At 39.1% G+C, this 12,359-nt stretch overlaps 1 long non-coding RNA gene across 1 annotated transcript in view; it reads left to right on the forward strand.

Moving 5' to 3' along the window:
* Positions 1–21: 21 nt before the first annotated feature.
* Positions 22–12,359, forward strand: part of LOC113925221 — a 44,682-nt gene continuing 32,344 nt past the window's right edge. The window contains exons 1-2 of the long non-coding RNA XR_003520948.1: positions 22–358; positions 6,992–7,058. This is a non-coding gene — a long non-coding RNA (uncharacterized LOC113925221). The remainder of the gene's footprint in view (positions 359–6,991; positions 7,059–12,359) is intronic.

The raw sequence follows: 12,359 nt of genomic DNA on the forward strand, positions 1-12,359 counted from the left end.
AAGTCAGAGGGGTTTCGGCGAGGCTATCAGTCTAGATGTGAAACGTCTGTGTCCAGAGGGGGTTTTCCCCTGTTAACTCTAGCCCAGGCAGCGTAGATAAGGCTTATGAAGGAGAGCTATGGAAGGCGAGGAACCAGGAATTTAACTGGAAGCACGTGAGAAACAGGACTGCACCATTTTGTGCTCTTTCTACAGGCTTCGTGTGCGCTGCGTCTTGAGATCACAACATGAGTAAGATCTAGCCCTTCAAATGACTGCAATGAGGGGGAAACTGAGCTGTGAGAAGAGTGGTAAAGGGGACACAAGGAGGTACCCATTCGGGAAACTACCCCGGCTCTATTCCCGCTGTTCTTGAAGGGTGAGTAGGAGTTTTGGCGTTGGGTAGAACACGGGGAGGGGCACGAGTGAGTGCCAAACCTCCAGAACGTGGACGTGTTTGATGTGCTGTGGTTTAGGAGTGGCCATTGTGGAGAAAGAGGGATGATGGAGTATTTGCCAGTTTACTCTTAAACTCTGTTGTTAACGCTGAATTTTATTAAAAAAGCTCTACCAGACCACTCTCTTCCTCTGCTTTACGGTCTTTTTCATGGCTCTTTTTGCTCAGTATGTATCTTAAGTGCCGATGATCTAAAAAAATTCTGTCCAACGACTTTCCCTTCATTCCACTCTCTCATTTATTTTTTATTATATATATATTTAAAGGTTTTTATTTGAGAGAGAAAGAGTGAGAGAGAGAGATTACGAGCAGGGGGGGAGGGTCAGGGAGAAGCAGACTCCCTGCTGAGTAGGGAGCCTGAAATGGGACTCAGTCGCAGGAATGTGGGATCATGACCTGATTGGAAGGCACACGCTTAACCGACTGAGCCACCCAGGCGCCCTCCACTCTTCTCATTTACACCAAGGCTTTTAACTTCTTTTTATATAGGGACAGCTTCTAGATTATGACTAAGGATGGCTGTGGTGAACTCTAGGCTTGGGCATACAACTGACTACGAGACATCTATGTGTCTCCATTAGGATATCTTGCAGTTATCTCAGAGTCAACTTATTCAAAACTCGTAATCTTTTTTCCTCAATCTTCCTTCTGTTTGTGTGGGGCACCACCATCTATCTATCTATCTATCTTTCTTTCTTGACTTTATTTATTTATTTTTGGAAGAGAGAAAGAGAGAGAAAGAGCACAACCTGGGGGAGGGGCAGAGGGAGAAGTAGACTCCCTGCGTCTGACTGGATCCCAGGACGGATCATGACCTGAGCCAAAGACACACATTTAACTGACTCTGCCACCAGGCACCCCCACCTTCTTGCCCCAAGTCAGAAACCTGGAAGTCGCAACTTCTCCCTAACCCTCAGCGCCTGCATTCAATCTGTCACCAAACCCTAAATACCTCTCATATCTTGTGCCTCTTCTCTACCCCGATCCATCCCTCTTCCCCTTTCCTCCCCCTCCCCCACCACTGCTGCTGCCTTAGTTTGGGCTGTCATCATGTCTTAACAGAGTTTCTGAAAAAGCCTCCCATCTGATGTCTTTGCCAGGTCCCTGAATCTAATGCACTTCTAACTAATGCCCCCTTAGTGAACTTTCTGAAACATAAATCAATTAATGCCATTTTCTTTCACCTTTAATAGTTTTTGAATAAGTGGATTAGAAGGAAATAAATGTCATTCTACTATTTAAAAGTCTTCAAAGGCTGAGAAAGGTATAAAATCCAAACTCTAGCTGGGCCAGTCAGGTTCTGCATAACATGATTCCTCCTTATCTCTACATCCTTATTTTCTGCTATTCCACCACACAAGTCTCATTCCAATCTTATGGAACATTTGCATTTTCTTAAAGAACTGTTCTCTTTCTTGATTCCAGGACTTTGTATATAATAGAACTTTTGCTTGGAATGCAGTAAGCCATTTTCTAGTGAAAGAAAGCTTTTAGCAAAGAGTTAATGTTCTTCCCTATTGTAGATGTATTGCTTATCTTCTGGGAAGAAGCATTTGCATTTTTGTGATACCTTCCTAGTTTGCTAGTTTTCAGTCTCATATGTAAGGAGATTGATTGAAAGTTGTCAGTCCATCCTAACAACAAGTAAAAAGCTGAACAAACTGAGAAATCAAAAACTCTTCTTAGATCTGTCAGAGAATTGAGATCATGGGGTAAACCAATGACCCCAGAATTGGAGAGTTAAACAAATAATAGAGAATCACAACTTATTGGAGCAAAAACCCACTTCTGGGGAAACCAGTATTGGTATTGGAAAATGTGAAGTGTAATTGATGAATTGCTAGAGGTTTAGTGTGGGTAAGTCTTAGAGTTAACTCCAGAGAGATCTAGTCATGGGGGGGGGGGGTCCTCACACTTTTGTGACTTCAGGGGGTATGTGGGGGCTTGGCTTGTAAATGGGCTGTCAGAATTGGAATAGGGTCTTGGGCAAGCTGCTCAGTGGGAAGGAAGTGAAGGAAGTTTTGTTTTGGCTCCTTACTTGAACCTGATGGAAATGAAAAGACAACAAAATTTGTGGCATGTAGTGAAAGTGGTGCTTATAGGAAAATTTATAGCTTTGGATGTATATATTGGAAAAGAAGAAAGATAAAAATTAATTTCCTAACCTTCTCTATTAGGAAAGTAGTAAAAGAAGAACATATTAAGTCCAAAGTAAGCAGAAGAAAATAAATAATAAGATTTAGAGTAGAAATCAATGAAATTGGAAACTGAAATCAGTTGAGAAACTCAGCAAAACCAAGAGCAGGGTCTTTGAATAGATTAATGAAATTGATAAGCCTCTAGCCAGGCTAGTTATGAAAAAAAGAGAGGAGCACAGATTACATCAGAAATGAAAAAGGGACATCACTACAGATATCATGGACATCCAGAGGATAATAAAGTAATACTGTGAACAACTGTATGCACAAAAAATTGATAACCTAGATCAAATGGACAATTCTTTAAAAGACACAATCTGTTTAAAACTCACACAAGAATAAATAGGTTATTTGAATAGGCTTATATCTATTAAAGAAATTGAATTGGTAATTAATAACATTTCAAAACAGAGAGCACCAAGCTCAGATGGGTTCACTGGTGAATTCTACCAACTATTTAAGGGAAAAATTATGCAATTATCTACAATCTTTTTCAGAAGATAGAAGCAGAGGAAGATAGATATTTACTAATTAATTCTGTGAGGCCAGCATTACCCTGATACCAAATTTAGGCAAAGTCATTATAAGAAAAGAAAACTACAGACCAGTATCTCATAAACCTAGTGCAAACATTCTCAACAAAATATTATCAGATTGGATCCAACAACTTATAAGAAGAGATATGGCATGACCAAGTGGGATTTATTTGAGGTATGCAAAGCTGGTTCAACATTGGAAAATCAATTAACATAATCTGTCATATCAACAGGCTAAAGAAGAAAAATCATGGTCCTATCAATAGATGCAGAAAAAAGCATCTGATAAAATCCAACACCTACTCATGATAAAAAAAAAACTCAGGAAACTAGGAATAGAAGAGAACTTCCTCAGCTTAGTAAAGAACATCTACAACACAGCTACAAGTAACAATGTAATTAATGAAGAGAAACCAAAAGTTATCTTGCTAAGATCAGGCACAAGGCAAGGACGTCCTCTCTCACCACTCCTTTTCAGTATCACACTGGAAGTCCTAGCTAATGCAGTAAGACAAGAAAATAAAATAAAATGTATAGTGATTGACAAGGAAGAAATAAAACTATCTTGTTCACAATTGACATAATTGCCTATGTAGAAAATATGAAAGAATCCACATTAAGCTCCTAGAACTGATAAGTGATTATAGCAAGTTTGTAGGGTACAAAGTAATATGCAAAAGTTAATTACTTTCCTACATACCAGCGATGAACAAGTGGAATTTGAAATTAAAAACACAATACCATTTATATTTGCTTGTGAAAAAATGAAATACTTAGGTACAAGCCTAACAAAATATGTACACAATATGGGGAAAACTGCAAAACTCTGTTGAAAGTGATCAAATAAGAACTAAATAAATGAAGAGATATCCCACATTCATGGAAAGAAAGACTTGATATTGTCAATATGTCCGTTCTTTCCTACTTGATCTATAGATTCAACATAATCCCAGTCAAAATTCCAGCAAATTATTTTGTAGATATCAACAGACTGACTTTAAAATTTATATGGAGAGGCAAAAAAGCCAGAATAAGTCAACGCAGTATTGAAGGAGAAGAGCAAAGTTGGAGGACTGACACTATCCAACTTCAACACTTACTATAAAGCTATAATAATTGAGACAGTGGGGTATCAGCAAAAAGTAGACAAATAGATCAATAGAACAGAATAGAGTCCACAAATAGATGCACGTGAATATAGTGAATGATCTTTGACAATATAGCAAAGAAAATATATACAATACAGAAAATAGTCTTTTAAAAAATGGTGCCAGAACAACTAGATAGACACTGCAAAAAAATGAATCTAGATACAGACCTTCATGCCTCATGGAAATTAACTCAAAATAGATCATAGACCTGAAAGTAAATGCAAAACTATAAAACTCTTAGAAGATAACATAGGAGAAAATCTAGATCACCTTAGGTATGGCAATGATTTTTAAATATAATACCAAAGGTATGATCCATAAAAGGAATAATTGATAAGCTGGACTTCATTGAAATAAACATGCTCCAGAAGTGTCAAGAGAATGGGAAAAGCCACAGACGGGGAGAAAATATTTGCAAGGTATGTTTGATAAAGGATGGTCTTCCAAAATATACAAAGAACTCTTAAAGCTCACCAATAAAAAAACTAATAACCCAACTTAAAAATGGACAAAAGATTTGAACAAATTCCTTATCAAAGAAGATGTATGTATGGCGAGCAAGTATGAAAAGATATTCAACATCATATGTCATTAGGGAATTGCAAATTAAGACAATAAGATACTACTGCACAACTGGCCAAAATCCAAAACAGAATACCAAATGCAATAGGAACTGTCATTCACTGTGGGTGGGGATGCAAAATGATATGGCCACTTTGGAAGACAGTTTGACAGTTTCTTATAAAACTGAACATATTCTTACCATACTATCCAGCAATCATGTTCCTTGATATTTACCCAAATGAGTTGAAACTTTATGTCTGCACAAATTTTATAGCAGCTTTGTTCATAATTGCTAAAACTTAGAAGCAACTGAATATCCTTTAGTAGGTAAATGGATGAATCATCTAGATAGTATAAAATTGTCAAGTGCTGAAAAAGAATGAACTATCAAGCTCTGTGAAGCCTTGGAGGAATCTTTAATGCATATTACTAAATGAAAGAAGCCAATCTGAAAAGGCTATGTACTATATAATTCCAACAATATAACTTTCTGAAACAGACAAAGCTATGGAGAAAGTAAAAAAAAAAAAAAATCAGTGGTTGCTGGGGTTGGGGGGAGGTGGGGATGAGTAGGTGAAATAGAGAAGATTTTTAAGGCAATGATATTATTCTGTATGATACTGTAATGTTAGATACATCATTATACATTTGTCAACATCCATGGAATGTATAACACCAAAAGCGAACCCTAACGTAGAGTCTGGACTTTGGGTGATAATGATGTGTCAGTGTTTATTAATTGTAGCAAATGTACCAGTATTGTGGGACATGTTGATAGTGGGGCAGGTCGTTTCTAATTGTGGATGCAGCAGGTATGTGGGAACTCTGTTCAGTTTTGCTGTGAACCCTAAAACTTCTAAAAGTAAAGTATATTAAAATATAGGCAGGAGTTACAAGTAGATGTGGAAGTCACATCTACTTTGTATGAGAAGGAAAAATTGATTCAGGGTGAAATCAGAGGCCTTCACTTTCATTAGGGAATTTGCTAGTGTGGACTAGATTAGAAATAACCTGACCAGGTAGGAGATACAGGTGATATTTTCCAAATACAGAGCACAAAATGGGGATAGCAAGCAAAAGAGAGAAGTAATGGGGAGCATCAACCTGTAGGCATCATTTAGTTAAATTCTTGATCTGTCTACCTTGCTCTCTTTCATCTAGCAGAAGAGAGTAAACAATGAGTTATACTGCTAACTTGTACTTAATTCTGATTCTCAAGAAAAAAGTTCATCTTATTTTGAACTGAAGAACTCATTAGGTGAAAATGACCCATCATTTTAGACTTTATAACAAGTAAGTAAGTGTATTATAGTCAAGCGGATTTCAAAAAATGGAAGCATATTTCATAGAGCTCGCAAGAAAAATAGTACTGAACGAATTGAAAGAAGAGTTCATGAAACCCATAAATATTTTCTGCATTTTAAGGGGAACTGTTTTTCCCCCCAGTTCTAGTTGACATTGCTTGTGTACATACTCCATTTGAGAGGCAGAGACAGCCCGTGCTATAGACCCCATGAATTGGAACAGGAAACTGTCTGAATTGAAGGAAGTCTCAGATGAGTTGACCTGAGGGAACCAGAAGTCACTGGTACTAATTCTGATAAATTGAAGGTTCCAAAGTTACCCAACAAACCCTATCTCTTGGGAAACACATATACACGTAGCGTACAGAGAAGATGGATATCTAGTTTGCAGCTACAGATCTGAATTATGTTGTGCAAGTTTTCCTTTTTTTTTTTTTTTTAAAGATTTTCTTATTCATTTGAGAGAGAGAGAAAGAGAGAGCACAAGCAGGGGGAAAGGCAGAGAGAGAGGGAGAATCAGACTCCCCACTGAGCTGGGAGCCTGACATGGGGCTTGATCCCATGACCTGGAGATCATGACCTGAGCCGAAGGCAGACGCTCAACCATCTGAGCGACCCAGGTGCCCTGTTGTGCAATTTTTCTTGTTACTTTTCAAGACCAACACATATCACAGAATCAGGAGGTCAGAGACTTAGGTGGCTCTGTGATCCCAAAGAAGTAAATTTTCTTTGTATTTTTTGTAGGTAATCATATATTAGAAGTTATTCCTTATTGTAAATAATCTGAGTTTATCTTTTCCAGACAGGAACTCTGGAGACTCTGGAACTCTGGAGATTCTGGAAAACCTGACAGGCTGGAGAAGTATAAGGTATAATTTCATGATTACGTTGTAATAGGAAATTAAAATGGCACTTTTCACATTGTCTCAGTTTTGACTAAGAACTCTAAGGCTAAACAATATAGGTACCAAAATTACCCCCACATTGGAAGACAAGGTACTTTATGTAGGACATGCTAAGACACGGACAGTTTCTTCTGCCAGCATTAGCTCATCTCTTGTTTCTGAGCTCTGTAAGGGATGGCAAAGACTTCACAAGGAAGGGCAGAAATAATTGGGAGGGAGGATTTCGTTGGAGAGAGTTGTCAGTGTGCTGTATATTCTGGTTAGGGTGATGGAAGCACTTCCTTCTCATCTGAAGTCAAGAGAAGAAAACCACTCAAAAAGCTTGAAATGTGTTTTCTGGATCCTGAACGACTCAAGGTCTGGTATCTGAAATAATTAAAAAATGTCAGGCTAGAGGCTGGCTAGAGCAGTCTGGTGGCAGAATGAAGTAAAGCAGAGTTTAGTGGAGTCAGACACACAGGTGTGTTTTCCCATGGACCAAATGTGGAGCCTGCAAAGGGATACAGTTGTAGATAATCGTAAAAGAAACTTCACCAAAGAAATCCACCTGGAGAGGGTAAGTGGCCCTGGTGGAAGTCAGGGGCTGAAGGCAAAGTCTTAGTTGGCTCGTTGTGTAAAGAATCCAACCTGTAAAGGAATTGTAGGTAGGAGGTCCCCAGTGGGGTGGAGGGTTCTTTGTGAAACCCACAGAAATTCCCCACTCAAGAAGGAATCCAGTATCTGAAAGGTGCTACACCCAAAGAGTACCAATATCAGATTGTAACAGTAGTTACTGGTCGTGTAGAATACAGTCTTTTCTTCCAAATTTCCCCTCCCTTCGAGTCTGGATAATGGAGGGGCTTGAGCAGTAGCTAGCAAGTGGTGGGAGTGATGGAGCATGAACAGGAGAAGAAGCAAACTCCTCATTCCTTCCCCATTGCAGATTTAATTTCCTGGGGCATCAGTGGCAACCAAGCCAGTGATGATGTGATGTCCTGTGTCCAAGGGTGGTATTGTGGTTCAGTCTGTAGCATCTGGAGCCCTATGCAGATCAGTTCTGCTGCATAGGCTTGGATATGAATTTCAAGCTGTGTATCTCTGAAAGTGTTTTCTAGTCCTCTTGATAATATTGTGACCTACCCGGTAGCTTTTAAATAAGTTCCTTATCGTTTTAAATTAGTCAGAATTGATTTCTGTGACTTGCGATGAAATCAGTCAAAAACAGTATTAGGAATTTTGCAAGAAAACAGACCAACAGTGAGTTAATCTGGGATTAATTATCTGACCTGGTTGAGGCTGAAAGCAGTGAAAATTCAGTTGATTCTAAGGAGTAGAGCATCTCTAGGTGTGCAGGGATGGATGAAACAGTTAATTAAAAAGTCAACTCTGATTTTCTGGAATGAAGTGAGTAAGTATTGGAGGCAAAGCCTTGGAGACTATTCAGTTTTTGCCATAGAAGAGTATTAAAATGCATGAGTCATTCAGAGCCAGAGGGGGTAGATGGTTGCTTCTAAAAGTGCTGGACAGTTTTTAGAGTACAGGTCCTTTACCTCTTTGGTTAGGTTTATTCCTAGGTATCTTATGGTTTTTGGTGCAATTGTAAATGGGATCAGTTCTTTAATTTCTCTTTCTTCTGTCTCATTGTTAGTGTATAGAAATGCAACTGATTTCTGTGCATTGATTTTATATCCTGCCACTTTACTGAATTCCTGAATGAGTTCTAGCATTTTCGGGATGGAGTCTTTTGGGTTTTCCACATAAAGTATCATGTCATCTGTGAAGAGAGAGTTTGACTTCTTCTTTGCCAATTTGAATGCCTTTTTTTTCTTTTTGTTGTCTGATTGCTGAAGCTAGGACTTCTAGTACTATCATATGGTTTCACTCATATGTGGAATATAAGAAACAGTGCAGAGGATCATAGGGGAAGGGAGGGGAGACTGGGAAGAAATCAGGGAGGGAGAAAAACCATGAGAGACTCTTAATTATAGGAAAAACTGAGGGTTGCTGGAGGGGAGGAGAATGGGGGGATGGGGTAACTGCGTGATGGGCCTTAAGGAGGGCACATGATGTGATGAGCACTGGGTGTTATATACAACTGATGAATTACTCAACTCTACATCTGGAACTAATGAGGTACTATATGTTGGCTAATTGATTTTTAAATAAAAAAAGAAAAAATAAAAGTGCTGGACAATTTAATGAAAGAGAATGGTAAATTCTGGTTGCTCTCTGATGTCAGGGCTCTAGTTTAACTGCTCTGCTATTCTCTTGTTTTTCCCCCCATGGTTGTAAGATGGCTGCTACAGTTCCAGCCTCTCGTGTCCTCATATGACAACATCCAAAGGTAGAAAGGAAAAGATCTTTTTTTTACCCTTCCTTTTTTTAAAATTAGGGGAGAAATCACTCCCCAAAGCCCTCTAACAGACGTCCCCATATGTCTCACCAGAATAGAGTCATGTGTCTATCCCAAATCAGTCACTAGCAAAGGAGAATGGGATTAGACCATTCATAGCTTAACTCTTGGGGCTGAAGGAGACTCCCACCTTCCCTGAGCTGATTATTGCCTGTTTCTTGAATGAAATTGGGTTTCTTTTTGTAAGGGAGAAGTGAGGAATGGCTAATGAGTCAGCAGCCAGTGTGGGCATCATCATCTTTGGGCAGCTCTCACCTAGGGTGACCTAAAATCTGCCAGCTTTGAGTGGAACGTAGAGTAAGAGAAGTCCAGCTGATCTAGACTGCTGTGAGAACAACCCTGATGCTTTCCTTTTATGGACTCAATGTTTTTGTGTTTTTTTTTTTAATATTTTATTCATTCACTTGAAACACAGAGATACAGAGGAGCATGAGCAGGGGGAGAGGTAGAGGGAGAGGGAGAAGCAGGCTCCCCGCTGAGCCAGGAGCCTGATATGGGGCTTGATCCCAGGACCCTGGGATCATGACCTGAGCTGAAGGCAGACGCTTAACCATCTGAGCCACCCAGGCACCCCTGGACTCAATATTTTTTAAGTGTCTGTGGCAGGATGTTGTATGGAGCCTAGACAAGCTCCGGTAGTAGATCTATGGTGGAGAACCTAGCATTTTAGAGCAAAGTCTTGCTCTCTTCAGTCCTGCTTATGATTGAAAATGTCTAACTAAGACATGCTAGGTGATCATGCTTTCTGTGTTTCTCACCATGAACTGAGTATTATTGGATCAACAGAATTATAAGCCTGGACATGCCCCAGGAGGATAGCATTATCAAGTGGAACTGTGTATACAGGACTGGATGCAAGCAGATCCTGAAGGCCCAGTAAATTGCCTGAGCAATTGACTCACACTCCTACTGCACTTCTACTTCTGTATGATCAGTTTATAGAGGAGGAGGATTTCAGCTTTGTTGACAGTGCTCTGTACAATATTCTGGCAGTTGGTAGAGAGGCAGATAGGAATACAGAACTTCAAGAATTATGTATATCTTTGTTTTTTTATTTTTTAAGAAAGATTTATTTATTTGAGAGAGAGCAAGAGAGCATGAGTGGGGGGAGGGGCAGAGGGAGAGGAAGAAGCAGACGCCCCACTGAGCAGGGAGCACGATGTGGGGCTCGATCCCAGGACCCTGAGATCATGACCTGAGCCGAAGGCAGATGCTTAACTGACCGAGCCACCCAGGTGCACCTATGTATATCTCTTTGAGTCTTCTTTGACAAGAATGAAATGGCTTGAGGTATGGATCTACATTGATTAATAGGCAGTAATTAGTGATTTGGTCAGATGGCCAGGGACTTTGAAGGAATGAGGTTATAAGATTGGTAATAAGTCTGGAGAAGAGATATGTGGCTGGACCTTTTGTACGGAGCACTGTATGTGAGAAAATATATGTCCGCCAAGTGCTTTCTTAGTGGGCTTATACATGTTGTGCCCATAGATGTGAGCATAGGCTCAACAGCATAAATATTCCTTTCCAAGCGTGTTCTGGCTCTGCCACAGCTGAGTGTTCAGACTGTTAGACATGGTTAGACAGCAATGTCTAACCACCCTGGATCCCCAATATGGTATAATACCTAAGGGGGACTAGGCAGCCATTCTGTGACAGATTGGTTACATTGGATTCTTTTCACTATGCAGGGGGCAGAAATTTGTTCTCACTGGGATCAACCCTTATTCCAAACCTATAATTTTTTCCCTATCTATTATTTTTCTACTTGTATCATCATCCATGGATTTATTAATATAAATGAAACATAGATTCAGACTCTCAGATTAAAAAGAAAGTAAATATAGCAAAGGCATACGCTTTCAGTTACTCCATTATTTTGGAATAATTAATAATTTCACCTTGTGCATGCAGAAGAAAAGGAAAGTGCTAAGGATTCTCTTTTAATTTGGCGGAAAAATTTGAAGACTGTTTAGAAATACAGAGATATCAATTACAATATTATTACCAAGTCAAAATCTTGGCTATAAGATGAGCAGAATTGCAGATCCCTCTTGGAAGTTATTTTCACAGGACAAGGCGACACTTTCTAAAGTCTTTGGAGTCATATAATATATTTTGGTTCAAGTAACATTAAATTAACTGAGAATGGATTTCTTTTTAACAAAAAACAGAAGACATTCTAGTAATAGTTGTGAATATTCACACATCTCCATATTGAGGAGAACCAGTAGATATTTTTGGAAACCTTTTAAATTTATTAATTTTTTTTCAGACAAAATTGAGTTTAAAAGAGTTTTAATTTCAGTATAGTTAACATACAGTGTTATATCGGTTTCAAGTGTACAATATAGTGATTCAGCAGCTGCATATATTACTGCTCATCAAGGTAAGTGTACTCTTAATCCCCTTCACTTATTTCACCCATTTCCCCCCCCCACCTCTCCTCTGGTTGGTTTCCCATCGGTTTGTTCTCTATAGTTCAGAGTTGGTTTTTTGGTTTGTCTCTTTTGGAAACCTTTTTAATTTAATATCTTATCAAACCAGGTTTTTATTTTATTTATTTATTTTTTTAAGTATATATATTTTTTAAAGATTTTATTTATTTATTTGAGAGAGAGAGAGAGAATGAGAGATAGAAAGCACGAGAGGGAAGAGGGTCAGAGAGAGAAGCAGACTCCCTGCTGAGCAAGGAGCCCGACGTGGGACTCGATCCTGGGACTCCAGGATCATGACCCGAGCCGAAGGCAGTCGCTTAACCAACTGAGCCACCCAGGCGCCCTCAAACCAGGTTTTAAAAGTAGCTTATGATGCAGAATTTTATTTTATTTTTTACATATCTGCAGGAAGGGATATCGCTTTCATCTCTTTCT

Source organism: Zalophus californianus, chromosome 2 (genome assembly GCF_009762305.2).
Source record: "Zalophus californianus isolate mZalCal1 chromosome 2, mZalCal1.pri.v2, whole genome shotgun sequence".
NCBI lineage: Eukaryota > Metazoa > Chordata > Mammalia > Carnivora > Otariidae > Zalophus > Zalophus californianus.